The sequence below is a fragment of the Triturus cristatus genome, chromosome 9, assembly GCF_964204655.1.
Source record: "Triturus cristatus chromosome 9, aTriCri1.1, whole genome shotgun sequence".
Classification (NCBI taxonomy): Eukaryota; Metazoa; Chordata; class Amphibia; order Caudata; family Salamandridae; genus Triturus; species Triturus cristatus.
The window spans coordinates 1024870956-1024884407 of NC_140592.1; the positions used below are offsets into that span (position 1 = coordinate 1024870956).

Consider the following 13452-nt stretch of genomic DNA (forward strand, 5'->3'; position numbering starts at 1 on the left):
TCGAGTTAGGTTTATCTGGACCAACGGCTCGAGTTATGTTTATCTGGACCAGCGGCTCGAGTTAGGTTTAGTGGAATTTACTCACCTGCTATCAGGAGAGATCCCAGTTCTGGTTCTTGGTGCCCAGCACAGACCCTGAAAAGTAATTACAACCATACTTACTGCTAACCCCGCGCTGAGACTGCTGCTGCTGCGGCCTGTGGTTCTGAAGCGAACGTGCTGGGGTGCCCCTTCCGTTGCCACAAAAGAAGCGAAAAGCAGAAGGCGGCGGAGGGCAAGTGGCCGACAGGCCCAAGGACTTGGCTGTAGCCCCTGAGTCCTTGTTGCCTTGTTGCCAAAAAGGCAAATGCCATCAAAGGGCATATCCATCAGGGTGTTCTGGACATCCCCCGAGAAGCCAGTAGTCCTCAGCCAAGCTTAATGGCGTAGCACCACTGTTGTGGAAATTGCTCTGCCCAGCGAGTCGGCGGTGTCAAGGCCATTTCGTCTCTTAAAATTGGCTGCATCTCTCCCCTCAGTAATAGCTTTCGAGAGCACTGTCCGCGCCTCCTCAGGACACTGAGGCAGCACTTGTGCCACCGTATCCCACACAGAGTGGGAGTAACGGCCCAAGAGGCATGCGGAGTTCACAGACCGCAGCCCTGAACTGGCGGAAGAAAAAATCTTCTTCCCAAATTGTTCCAGTCTCTTGGATTACCTGTTCGGGGGTGCGGTAGGGAATGCACGCTGCGACGTTGAGGCTTGGACAACCAAGCTCTCAGGGGTAGGGTGTTGGGAGAGAAAAATGGGATCGACCGGGGCCATGCGATGGCGTCGGGCTACGTTCTTGTCCACAGGAGCCCCTGTGTTGGGCCTGGACCAGGTGCCCAAAAGAACGTCAGAAACTGCCTCATTGAAAGGCAGCAGTGGCTCCGCTGAGGTAGCATGCCGGCAAAAGCACTTCTGTCAGGAGGTTAGTCCTGACGGTCACGGTAGGGAGTTGGAGGTTGAAGGCCTCTGCCGCCCTACGCAACACCACTGCATAGCTTGCACCCTCTTCGTAGCTACGGTAGGAGAGAGCGAGCATGTCAAGGTCAGGGGAGGTGTCAAGACCACTGGCATCCCCCAGTTCCTCTGCCCAGTCAGGGTCATACTCACACTGAGCTGAGAGGGTCCTCCCAGTCCTCCCCTTCCTCCTTAGACTGAAGTACAGGCCGAAAATAAGGAGGCCGGACATAGGGGTAGAAAGGCCCCATCGGCATCGAGCGACGCCGTTCCAGCTCCGTGTCCATGTCGAGCTGAAAAGGGGGACGGAGACGTCCGGTGGCACATGGTGCCAGTGGGGTCGACATTGGTGGAGGTGTAACAAGGCAACCGGTGTCGACCGGGATCCAGGCCTGGATCCTTGGGGGTGCTGGGGCCGAAGCAGACCGTGATGCCAGAGCCACCGACAGTGAAGGGCGAGGACCCCCATTCGGGCTAGCAGGGCCCGACAGCCCGAAGAAGCGGACCATGGCTGGCAGAAATTCCTGCAGCTGGGCCGAAGTCGCCGACGGACCCAGGAAGGGCGGGTAGGCCGACGGCGACACAGTAGGCTCCGCCGTAACTGCGGGGGACTACAAGGAACAGGGGAACCCTACTCACAACGGAACCAGGTTATTAGTTCTATATGAAAAAACAGTGGTCCCAGTGGATAATAGGAAAAAATGATTTAAGCAATGAATATGCACAATCGCGATAAATGTATAAACAAACTGGTAATGTCAGAGGGCAAACTTAAATCTCTACACAGTATATTCAATATAGTATTTTATATAAAACTGCAAATAGTATATACACTTCTTTAAATCAAAAGCGCAAAACTTTGTGCATGGTGTCCCAAAGTGAAAATTGAAACCAAAAGGTGACTATACATGGTGAAACAATTTTTATTTTTGTAAAAGGATTCCATAAGTCTGTAAAGAACGACCATTCAAATACATTTTATCAACAGTCTGCATGTACAATGATGCAGGCTGGGTAATGGTCCGTTCTATGTACTGGTCGACGGCGTTTCGACCCATCTGCAAATGTAGGGTCTCTTCAGGACTAACGGTGCAGGACATCTGGATGGTAAAAAGGGGCACAGCCTTAGTGAATGTGTAGTGCCTCTGTGAAAAGTGAAAAAAAGAATTCAAGTGAGGACCCAGCCAGGTTCTCACGTTGTGGAGGGCTGGCTCTTTGAGGATAAGGGTAGGTCAGTAGATTCTTCAAAAGTGTTGCTACAGCTGTAGCAAACTGTTTTTCATTAAGGAGCTCGGATCAAAAATCACCATATATTCAGAGGTACTCAGTGTGGTGGTACCGCAATTGGGTAATTCGGAAGATGCGAGCGGACGAGTCTCCGGGGGTAACGCGATTGTTCCCTGGATCTGTGGCATACGGGTTTACTCCTGGTATGATGACCTGCGGGGGAGGCACCACCCACACCCTCGTTGCGCGACGGGAAGTCGAGCAATGACGCTTTTTCGACTTCTTGTCCGTTGCCTTACCTGACCCAGAGTGCGAAGACTTCGATCCTGAAGAACGATGGTGATGGCTCCGCGACCGCTCCCTCGACCTCCCACAGAATCGGGACCTTGAGCGGCGCAGAGCCGACTGCTGGACCTTCAGCAACTTCCAGGACCGCTCCCGCAAAGTCTCCGGCGCCATGGCCAGGCAGTCGGGGAACGACTTGGGGTTGTGGTCGCGCCCCAGGCAGTAGAGACACACACGGTGCGGGTCCGTCATCGACATCATCCGATGACAGTCCCCGCAAGACTTGAAACCGGGCATCCCTACGACACCAGGAGTCGATCGACCCAAAAAAATGATTTGAAGTACTACTCTCTCCGTGCCTGCACTTGCTGGCGCGGAAAAAGAAAAAACTCACGTCAGCGAGCGAGGGCGGCGTCTCAGTAGCTGCCGCGACGTCATCTCGGCGACCACAACACCAACGACTGATGCGGAGCCGCACGACGCCAGCTTCCGACACGCAGGGGAACGCCACCATAACGGCAAATTCTAGACAGGGGAGCCCCCAGAGACAGGACGCAGGAACCGACCCAGAGCTGGAACCCGGGGAGACTAACCCATAAGCAAGGTTAACTGAGGAATATACGGTAAAAGGATGCAAACACAAAGGCAACTCAGTCAACCAACTAATAGCAATGGAAAAAGACAAATAACAGAAGAAAAATCTCTTAATAGCCTGCAGTGAGGGAGAGGGAGGGGGAATAGTTTGAACATGCATAACCAAATATGAGGATACCAGCAATACAGATGGGCACTCAGGAACGACAATTGTATTAGAAAAGATAGCTATGCAATGGCATGCCCTGTCATGTACTAAGATGTAAGCATAAGATGCATTATACCCCAAAAAATATATATATGTTTACAAAAAGAAGTGAGACGTGTAGGTGCAGTACAGCAAGCTGCGCCTTGATGTCCCTAGTGAGCATGATAAACTTTAAAGACAAGGTAAATCCACACTACCCATAATACATAGCATGCAAGACAGTACCACAGTACATTCAATATTTACAATTAGTAGCTTTGAAATGTGACAAAAGAATTATAATAATTACGGAATAAAATGTACTCTATGTGGAGCAGATGAAGGGAAATTCACAGAAGGTTTAACATAGATGTATACGTGCAGTACCTCAAGCTGCGCCTAGATGTCTCTAGTGAGCATGATAAACTTTGAAGATATGGCAAATCCACCCTACCCATAATGGATTGCATGCAAGCACGGCCGAATTGGCCATAGCAGGCACCGTGCCTTACCCTGGTGAGCCGCCAGGGTGGGGGCCGGTTTTGAGCCCCCTGGGTGCCATATTTGTTACCAAGGGGCCTGTACTATTGTGAGAAAGTGGCTCTGTATATACTGTTCCCAAATAGGTAGTGTGTACACAGGCCACAGTCCCCAGAGGTTTTGGCAGAGGCTAAAGTTCGATATAACCTTACTCTCTAAAGAGGTAGCTTGGTCGAGCAGTAAGGCAGTATCAGAGGACAGAGAAAAGCATTTGTTGTACACACTCAGTCAGCAAATGGTCTCACACACTCAAGAACTGAACTCTAGGCCAATGGTTTATATAAAAAAGATCTTTGTTTTATTTTAGAACCAACAATAGGTATTAAAATATACTTTCTCAGGATGAGATGCTTTAGGTAAATACTTTTGCAATATGCAATTGACTTTTGTAAATACTGGTTACAGGTTGTTGCAATAGGCAACACAATTTCAAACACAATAATGCATTGAGCTCAATGGAGGTTTTAAGTTATTTGCAATAGATTACTTTCAGGATTACTTTTGTAACTCTAGGACTGGATTCAGCCCTGGGACAGTTCTTAAAAACAAGTGATAAAAGTCGTCTTAGTTACTCTTGTGATTTTTAGGATATATTTTGCTATTTTAAAAGTTGACACTTAAAAAAAATTTCATAGAAAAACAGTCAATGACTCCTATTGGGAGAAAATTCAAGTTGCAGGTAAGTATGTTCTTGTTACTTTTGTAATCCAGTACTGGGCTCCTAGACTCAGTACTGGGACCTCCATCTAAAACAGGTAAGTAATTACATTTTCACAGTTGGCATGATTAGGTCTCGGCTAGCGAAGGCTGCGCTTGCGCAGTCTCGCTCGCGAGATTTAATGACTTGGAGAAGAGGGGCTTGAGCCCGCCCCTCTTCTCCATTGGCTGGCCTCTTGAATGCTGGCCAGCCAATGGAGAAGAGGTTTGTCTCTCCGAACAGGCCCCGTCCTTTTCGGATTCGGGGGCGTGTTTTTTGCTACTTTTCTCATTATCTCCTCCAGCCAATGGCAAGAGGAGAGAAAAGAAAAACACGCCCCGAATCCGAAACCGCCGCTGCCTTTCTCCGAGGCATTTCTGCTTCGCCTCGGAGAAAGGCGGTGGTGTGCTTGTTCTTTTTTAAAACCAAAGGAAATGATGGACGGCTGCTGAGATGCGTGTGTGTCCTCTGGGCTCGAATTTCAGCATTGCTCTCCCCACCTACGATCTCGAATTAAAGAAACGTTACAGTGAATGGTGGTTACAAACGGCTGTGTGAGTAAATGCGCGTCCTTTCAGGGAGCTGTACAGCACTCCGAGCTCTCTCTGACGGCGTGTGCTGCTGTCCCTCTCATGAAGAGCTGCTGCTGTGCTCATGGCATTAGGAAGCAGGGCCGTCGATCTGCGCTACACAAATCCACGTGTGATCACGGCCTGTGATCAACTTACCAAGATACTCACTACGTTTGCTGCGGAATACAAGGGAGTTCCTCACACCCCGTGCTAGCATAGGGGTGGGCTAGCTCAGCACCCCCTCCTCAGATTGTCATTACAGGTAGAGACACACCCATCACTGGCTGTACTGTCGTTTGTGAGGGGGGGAAGGGACGCCACTATCAATGGTGCAGCGGGTGCAGTGGCACCGCGTCTAGGTCCTCGGGACCACAGAACCTTGAATATTAGATTGTTTTACTACGCAACCAGTGCTGAACGGGGGCTCAGTCATTTTCCTTTGCACTAGGACCCCCTTGCTACGCTCCTTGGGGTAGGGAGGGCGGGGCTCTGACTTCAATACATTCACTGTAGAGTCTTCTGACGTAATTACGCACATCGATTAACTCAGGGCTTGAGGCTTAACGAGGCCACTCTGCTGCCCCCTTATGATGGCGCTAGAACTGCCCTCCCGCATGAATAGGCCTCTTCATTAGAACAGCTGTTGCTCAGCAGCACCTATCAGCGGTGCAACACTCGCTAGTGCAGTAGGTGCAGTGGTGCCAGTGCCCGCGGGTGTGAATGTCCAGCTGCATCCCGTTCGTGACTGCCCTTTATGACCCACCAAGAGGCGAAAGGACATATTTAGTTGCATTAAAGCCCACGGCATCCTTGCTGAGCCAGCGGCCGCCAATCCCAACGATGCCCGAATGGATCCATTCCATGAAAGGTCCGCGTGCCTCAGTCCGGGCCGCTTCAGATGGGACACCTCAGTCACGACTTGAACCCAGTCTCACGGACTGGACCAGAGGCCTCTCGAGAGACCCGCCCGGACTGGGCTAACCTCGATACGGAAAGAGGATGAGTTAACACCCCAAGAAAGGTGCTCGGATTCAACCGGCCTGCACGGAGAGCCGCTCGCCATCTTCGGAGTTCAGACCCCATTCGTGATCCATCATGCACCAGCAGCTGAGTTCGTCTGCTCTGGCGTTCAGAGAGCCCGCCAGATGTTGAACCACTAGGGTGACGCCCTGGTGTTCCAGCCACGTCCAGAGGGGCAGAGCCTCCTGACAAAGGGTCCACGACCCCACCCCGCCCTGTTTGTTGCAATACCACATGGCGGTGGTGTTGTCTGTGAACACCTGCACGACACTGCCCCTGACAGAGGGAAGGAAGGCTTTCAGTGCAAGCCGGATCGCTCTCAACTCCAACAGGTTGATGTGGAGACGAGACTCCGCCGGAGACCAGAGGCCTCTGATCTCCGCCTCTCCCATATTGCCACCCCATCCCAGGAGGGACGCATCCGTCACTACGACATGCTCCGGTTGGGGAAGGGAGAGGCTTCTGCCCATGACCCAATCGCGGTCCGTGAGCCACCACTGCAACTGCTGTGCAGTGCCCTCCGAGATCAAGACATGGTCGGACAGGTTGCCGTGATGCTGGGCCCACTGAAACTTCAGGTCCCACTGCAGAGCCCGCATGCGCCGCCTGGCGTGATGCACTAGTAGGATGCAGGAGGCCATCAGCCCCAGAAGCCGCAACACTAGCCTGACCGAAACCCAGGATAGAGGCCGAAAGATGGGAATCAGGGCCTGAATATCCCGGACCCGCTGTTCCGGTGGATAGACCCGGAACTGCGCAGAATCGAGAACTGCTCCGATGAAGAGGAGCTTCTGAGAGGGACTCAAGTGTGACTTCGGCACGTTGATGGAAAATCCCAGCAAATGCAGGAAATCCGCCGTAGTCTGGAGGTGGGAGACGACTGTCTGGGGCGAGCCCGCCTTCAACAACCAGTCGTCGAGATAGGGGAAGACTGGAACCCCTGATCTGCGCAGATGAGCTGCGACCACCGCCATCACTTTCGTGAACACCCGAGGGGCACTGGTGAGGCTGAAGGGGAGCACGGTAAACTGAAAGTGCTCTTGGCCCACGTGAACCGCAGGTAACGCCGGTGGGCCGGCAGGACGGGGATGTGGAAATATGCGTCCTGCAAGTCCAACGCTACCATCCAGTCTCCAGGGTCTAGGGCAGCTAGAACCTGAGCCAAAGTTAACATTTTGAACCTTTCCTTCCGGAGGAAGGCATTGACGTTCCGGAGGTCCAAGATAGGGCGCAAGCCCCCTTTGCCCTTCTTGGGCACCAGAAAGTAGTGGGAATAACAACCACGACCTACTTCTGGGCTCGGAACGCGCTCGACGGCCCCCTTGGCCAAGAAGGCCGAAACTTCCTCGTGGAGAAGATTCAAATGATCCCCCGAGATACGGTGGTGCTGCGGTGGCATGGCTGTAGAGGTCGTCTCGAAGGGGAGGGAGTAGCCCCTTCGGACGATTTGCAGCACCCACCTGTCCGATGTGATGGACCGCCAGTGGAGCAGGTGATGGCGAACTCTGCCGCCCACTGGCGTGGAATGGGATGTGGGCTGACCTCGTCGTCCTCCAGAACCGCCTCGGCGGAAACCACGACCGCGCGCAGGTTGGTTCTGCGGCTGGTGGCTAGGCGTACGTGAGGAGGCACCCCTTCCTTGGCCACGAAAGGGGCGAAAAGCGGAAGTTTGCGACCGCGGGGCCGAGAGGCCCAAGGACTTGGCCGTAGCCCGGGAGTCCTTAAAGCGATTAAGCGCACTGTCCGCTTTCTCGCCAAAAAGGCGAGTGCCATCAAAGGGCATGTCCATGAGAGTGCTCTGGACATCGCCCGAAAATGACGTGGACCGCAGCCAGGCGTGACGTCTAAGCGCCACTGTGGTAGAAATTGCCCTACCCAGCGAGTCCGTAGTGTCAAGCCCACATCGGATAGCGTGTCGTGCTGCATCCCTCCCATCGGCCAGAGCCTGGGTACGTCGTGTCCGGACCTCCTCCGGACACAGGGGCAGCACGTCCTCCACCGCATCCCACAGAGAGTGGGAATAACGGTCCAAGAGACAGGCGGTGTTCAAAGACCGCAGGCCCAAACTAAGGGAAGAGAACAGCTTCTTGCCAAACTGTTCCAGTCTCTTAGAATCCCGGTCCGGCGGAGCGGTCGGGAAGGAGGATTGGGAGGTAGAGGCCTGGATAACCAGGCTCTCGGGGGTAGGGTGTTGGGACAGAAAACTGGGGTCGCCCGGAGCAGGGCGGTGGCGCCTGGCGACGTTCCTGTCCACAGGAGGAACTGTGGAGGGCTTGGACCAGGTGCCCTGCTGAACGTCAATGAGGGCCTCATTGAATTGCAGCAGAGGCTCAGTGGAGCTTGCTGCAGAATGAAGCACCTCAGTGAGGACGTTAGTCCTCACAGCCACGGCAGGTAGCTCGAGCCCAAGGGCTGCGGCCGCCTTGCGCAGCACCACAGAGAAAGCAGCGCCCTCCTCCGAAGCCACAGTCGGAGGAGAGACGAATCCAGTGTCCGGAGAGGTATCCAGGCCACTGGCCTCCCCCAGTTCATCTGCCCAGTCCTGTGACATTTGAGCCTGAGCGGCCATAGGATCCTCGGATCCCTCCCAGTTGTCCCCATCATCCGATTCCTGGTATACAGGAGGAAGTAACGGAGCCGGGCGGTAGACATAATGTGTCTCTAGCGGCGCCGAACGCGGCGTCCATCGACGCCGTAGCGGCGCCGGGCCCGGAGCGGGACTGAACTGGGGCTCGACGTCGAGCGGAGTCGGCGTCGGGGGTGGTACTGGTGTCGACGCCGGAAGAGGAGGCGTGACGAGGTCGACCGGGACTCGGGAACGGGTCCCTCATGCGCTTGCGGCGTCAAGGCCGGAGCCGTCGACGGCGCCGGGGCCGGAGCCGCCGGCAGGCAAGGCAGCCCTGTCGGGTCCGCGGGGCCCGAAGGCGCGCCAGCGAGCGTCGACGGCGGAGCCAGGCTCCTCATGGCCGTGAGGAAGGCACTGACCTCCCCGGCGTCGCGTTAGTCCCAGGGACCGGCGGGTATGGGGACTTGCGCGGTGCCTGCGGCTCCGCCGGAGCCGCGGGGGTGGAACCACCCTGACCCTCGGCCGAGTCACGCGACCGGCGAGGGGAGTCCGAAGAGCGGTGTCGCCTCTTGGACTTCTTGGAATGCTTCGACTTACCCGAAGACTTGGATCCCGACGACCGATGGTGACGTCGGCTGCGGCTCCGCGACCGATCCTTGGACCTCCTCCTGGACCGGGATCGAGAGGCTCGCGGGGCCGAGTGGCGGAGTGGCGGATCTCGAAAAGCTTACGGGACCGCTCCCATCTAGCCTTCGAGGTCAGGGCCTTGCAGTCCGAACACGACTCCGCGTCGTGGTCGAGGCCCAAGCAGTAAAGGCACCGGCGGTGATGGTCCGTAACCGACATCAAGCGGCTACAGTCAGCACAGGCTTTAAAACCCAGGCATCCTACCGGCACTGAAGTCGACAAGATCAAGTTAGTAAAAAAATGACTAAAGGGGTAGCTCTCCCGGATCTGCGCTTACTGGCGCGGAAAAAAGAAGAACTGACGTCAGCGCGCATGGGCGGTGTCTAAGTACTCCGACGACGTCATTCCGGCGCACGACGCCGACGGACGCGGAGCCGCAGACGACGCCTAGCGACGCGCAAGGGGTATTGCTGACGAAAAATCTTCCGGATCCAGTCTGACGCCTGGGGATATTCTAAGGTGAGGAATCTAACTAACGTGTTTCTTTCAGATGCATTTATTAATCCTGGAGACCTCACCGAGGTGCTGGGGGTTGAGGATGGGGAAACATGTGCAGGGCCCCTCTCAAGGATTGAGTCATGTCAGTGGAATGAATCATGCCCAGGATTACGCGGGGGCGGGGTGATTATGTAGTAGTGTTCAGTAAATGATGTGAAATATGAAGGGCAAATTGTTCAACAAGGCAAACGGCAAACTACGAGTCATGTTGTTTGATGTAATGCAAACATGTGGCGTATTATGTGATATTAATAGCTATTTACCATACATCTATACATTGGGAAGACGAGGCATATCCAAAATACACAGACATTTAAAAAATAAAACTATGAACGTTCACCAGACCATATTCAAAACTGCATTCACAAACAATTTATAATGTTAGCAGTAGTAGCAACCTCGAGTAATATCAGCATCGTTTGTTTGCACCACTTAGAATCATCAGAAGTCTGGTGCGAAGCGTATGTAAGAAGTAAAATCAAAAACCAATGCCTCACTGTGAGCACTGGACTGAGGAGCGTTTTGTGTGGGCGCTGCTTAATTAATCTAACGTTTGATTAAAGTGAACCTCAGTAAACTAAAATTGAAACATTGCGGTGGTTAGCAACCAATTGCATCCATTAACTCTCGATGCAGTCAAGTGTTTTAATTGTATTTCAGATTCAGTTTAATTACATTTGGCTACCTGGCCTTTCCGAGAAGTCAGTGTGCCCTTTAATGTATCTTTACATATAGCTCCACCCAGGGCTAGAGTCGGGGTACCACTATCACGCGGGTGGACGGCGTCCCCCCACTTAATTTACCGGGAGCTCGATAATTGGAGCAAATGGAGCCACACATTCACTCTTTGGCCTCTCTGGGGCGAGATCGGAGGTCATTCAGAACGCTGCTCTCACGCTGGCTTCTCTGATGCAATCGCATCTAACGGGGTGAGCGAGGGGAGGCAATGAAACTGATAGTGCAAGCCACCTTTCGTGACGTCACTTCCCTAATGTCATGTGCAATGCCAATAGCTCTAACTTTAACAATGCCGAGACAGTTGCATTGTAAATGCTTGTTTTTAAAGAATATTTGTAGTTTGCAAAAATCAACAGAAGAAATTTCACAGAAAAACTGTCAATGATTTCCTATTGAAAAAAATTGGGATACTGGTAAGTACGGTTGTGAATATTTTTCAGGGTCAGTGCTTGGCACCAAGATCCAGCACTGGGATCTCTCCTAATAGCAGGTGAGTATTTTCGTTACTCGGTTGATTTTTGGTGAATATTTTAAGTTTTAGAAACTCCACACTTAGAAGAAATTTCAGAAGAAACCAGTCAATGTTACCCTATGGAGGAAAATTGGGTTATCGGCTTTTGGGTAAGTACTCAACTGGCAGAGTTAAGGTTCTGGGCACAGACTCAGGGGTCTCCCAGGGTCAGGTAAGTACGGTTGTTACACCCTCAGCGGAACAGGGGCATCCGGGTGCAGAGTGAGTTAGGCACAATGTTATCCTATGGGAGGCAGGGGGCCTTGGTTGGTGGCTGCTGACTAGCAGGCCACGCGGCTGTGGGAGCTGGGCTCCTGGTCACTTGCTCAGGGCAAATGGGGAAGTAGATAGATGTAGAGGTTACACTGCCAGGGCCACTCGGGCGGCTGGGTGCAGAGTGCTTTTGAGCCTTCGGGCGCTCAATGGATTTCAATGGGAAGGCTCCTGGTTGAACAAAAGCTGCAAGCTCGGGGACGAAGATTCTTCAGGTGCCACCACCACTTTGAGAGGTAAGTTGGGTAGTTGGAGGATAGGAAGGTACCCAAGAGTTGGGCACAGGGGGCCGCAGGGCGCCGGGTACAGGGGTACCTATTGATGTCGGGAAATCTTACCCTCTGTTGATCATGCTTAGGGGGGTACCTGGTTCTGAGGTTGCAGGCGTAGTCAGGAGCGTCGAGGTGAGTGCTTGGGTGCCGAATTTGGGGTCACAGTCGCCGTGGGGACGTCCTCGGGGTCTTTGTTCACTCCATCACAGGCAAGGCTTGGCGGGTGTTGAGTTCGCGGTTCCGGGCTGATGCCAGGGGTTAGAAGCTGGTTTTGAGCAGAGCCTCTGCTCATGGGAGTCCCAGGTGCTTAGAGCCAAAAGGTAGCCAGGTCCACCGAGGTTTGTGAGGTTGCTGGCCACAAGAGGTGCCGGGATGTAGCAGGAGCAGGTTCGAGGGTCGACAGGCCGGTAGGGCTGGGGCCAAAGCAATTGGTGTCTTCCACTTCTTTGCAGCTGCACGGCAGGTCTTCTTTCTTAGTTTTTGGGAATCTGGAATCTAAGGAAGGAAGGTTCAGGGTGCCCCCAAATACTAGATTTTGGGGCATTACAGGTCGGTAGAGGGCAGGGACACCCCCTATCCTGCCTCTCTCCTGTGGGAGGGGAGCAGTAGCCTAGTCCTGATTGGGCAGGGCCTCCCATCTTCAAGATGGCGAGCGCCCGGAGAAGTGCTTCACCTCGCCCCCCCCCCCGCTTGAGGGGTGGTTTTGGAAGGCTGGCACATCCCCGGTCCTTATTTGGGGTTTCCGGCCAGGCTTCCCGCCAGAGTGGGGGTAGCAATTGGTCTGGGGAAGCTCACAGAGGCGGCATGCCTTTGAAGCTTCCCCCTGTCCATCCTGGGGGAGGAGACCTAGTACCTCGCCCAGGACGTGCATTGTTGCAGGTCCAGGAGAGCGGGGGCTCTCCTACCCAGGGGTCCAGCAACATGTCTGCTGTGTTGCAGCCTAGGCAGCCTCCCAGACCAGACGTGGATTGTAGGTTAGGTTTCAGGGGGCATCTCTAAGATGCCCTCTGTGGTGCTTGGTACGTTAAATCCCACATTGGCATCAGTGCGGGTTTAATGTGCTGAGAAGTTTGGTACCAAACTTCTCAGTCTTCAGTGTTGCCATTATGGTGTTGTGGAGTTCGTGTTTGACGAGCTCTCAGCGCCATGTACTATTAAATGGCAGCACTGTACTTACAGGGTCCAGGAATGGACCTGGGTACTGTAGGGGCACAGGGCTCATGCTCCTGTGCCCACACGACTGGCATAGGGCAACCAGCTAGAGGGGTGGCCGATGTATGCCAGGGCAGTGTATGTGGTGGGCATGGCACACAGGGATGTGTGCCATGTCTACTCTTTGTTTTGTCTTGTACCCAGACACTCAGCCTGCAAGGGCAGTGTGTGTGTGCTGGGGTACAGGGCCTCTAAGGGTGGCACAATGAGTGCTGCAGCCCTTAGAGGCCTTACCTGGTCACAAGGCCCTGGGTACCTAGTGTACCACTTACCAGTGGCTGACATGTGGCCAGGGTTTGCCAATTTGGGTTTGAGGTTTTTAGGGAAGGAACATAGGCCCTGGGCACCTGATTGGCAGGAGTCCAGGGCACACTCAGTCAAAGTACATTCAGCAAAAAATGGGGGGCATACCATGAAGGAAAGATGGCACTTTCTCAACTATCAGACACCCTTGTAACGAAATCGGCCAAAACCAGCCTGTGCAAACAGCTCAGCCGCACCCCCTACTGCCCTCGGGGGCAGGCCGAGAAGTTTGCCAGGGTCGGTTTCGGTTCCCAGTTTGGTCCTGCATGCAAGACAGTACTACAGT

The 13452-nt window shown here is 53.7% G+C and overlaps 1 protein-coding gene across 2 annotated transcripts in view; it reads right to left on the reverse strand.

The window, feature by feature from the left end:
- YLPM1 (YLP motif containing 1) overlaps positions 1 to 13452 on the reverse strand; it is an 820959-nt gene that overhangs the window by 382007 nt on the left and 425500 nt on the right. The gene's annotated exons all lie outside the window — the stretch shown is intronic.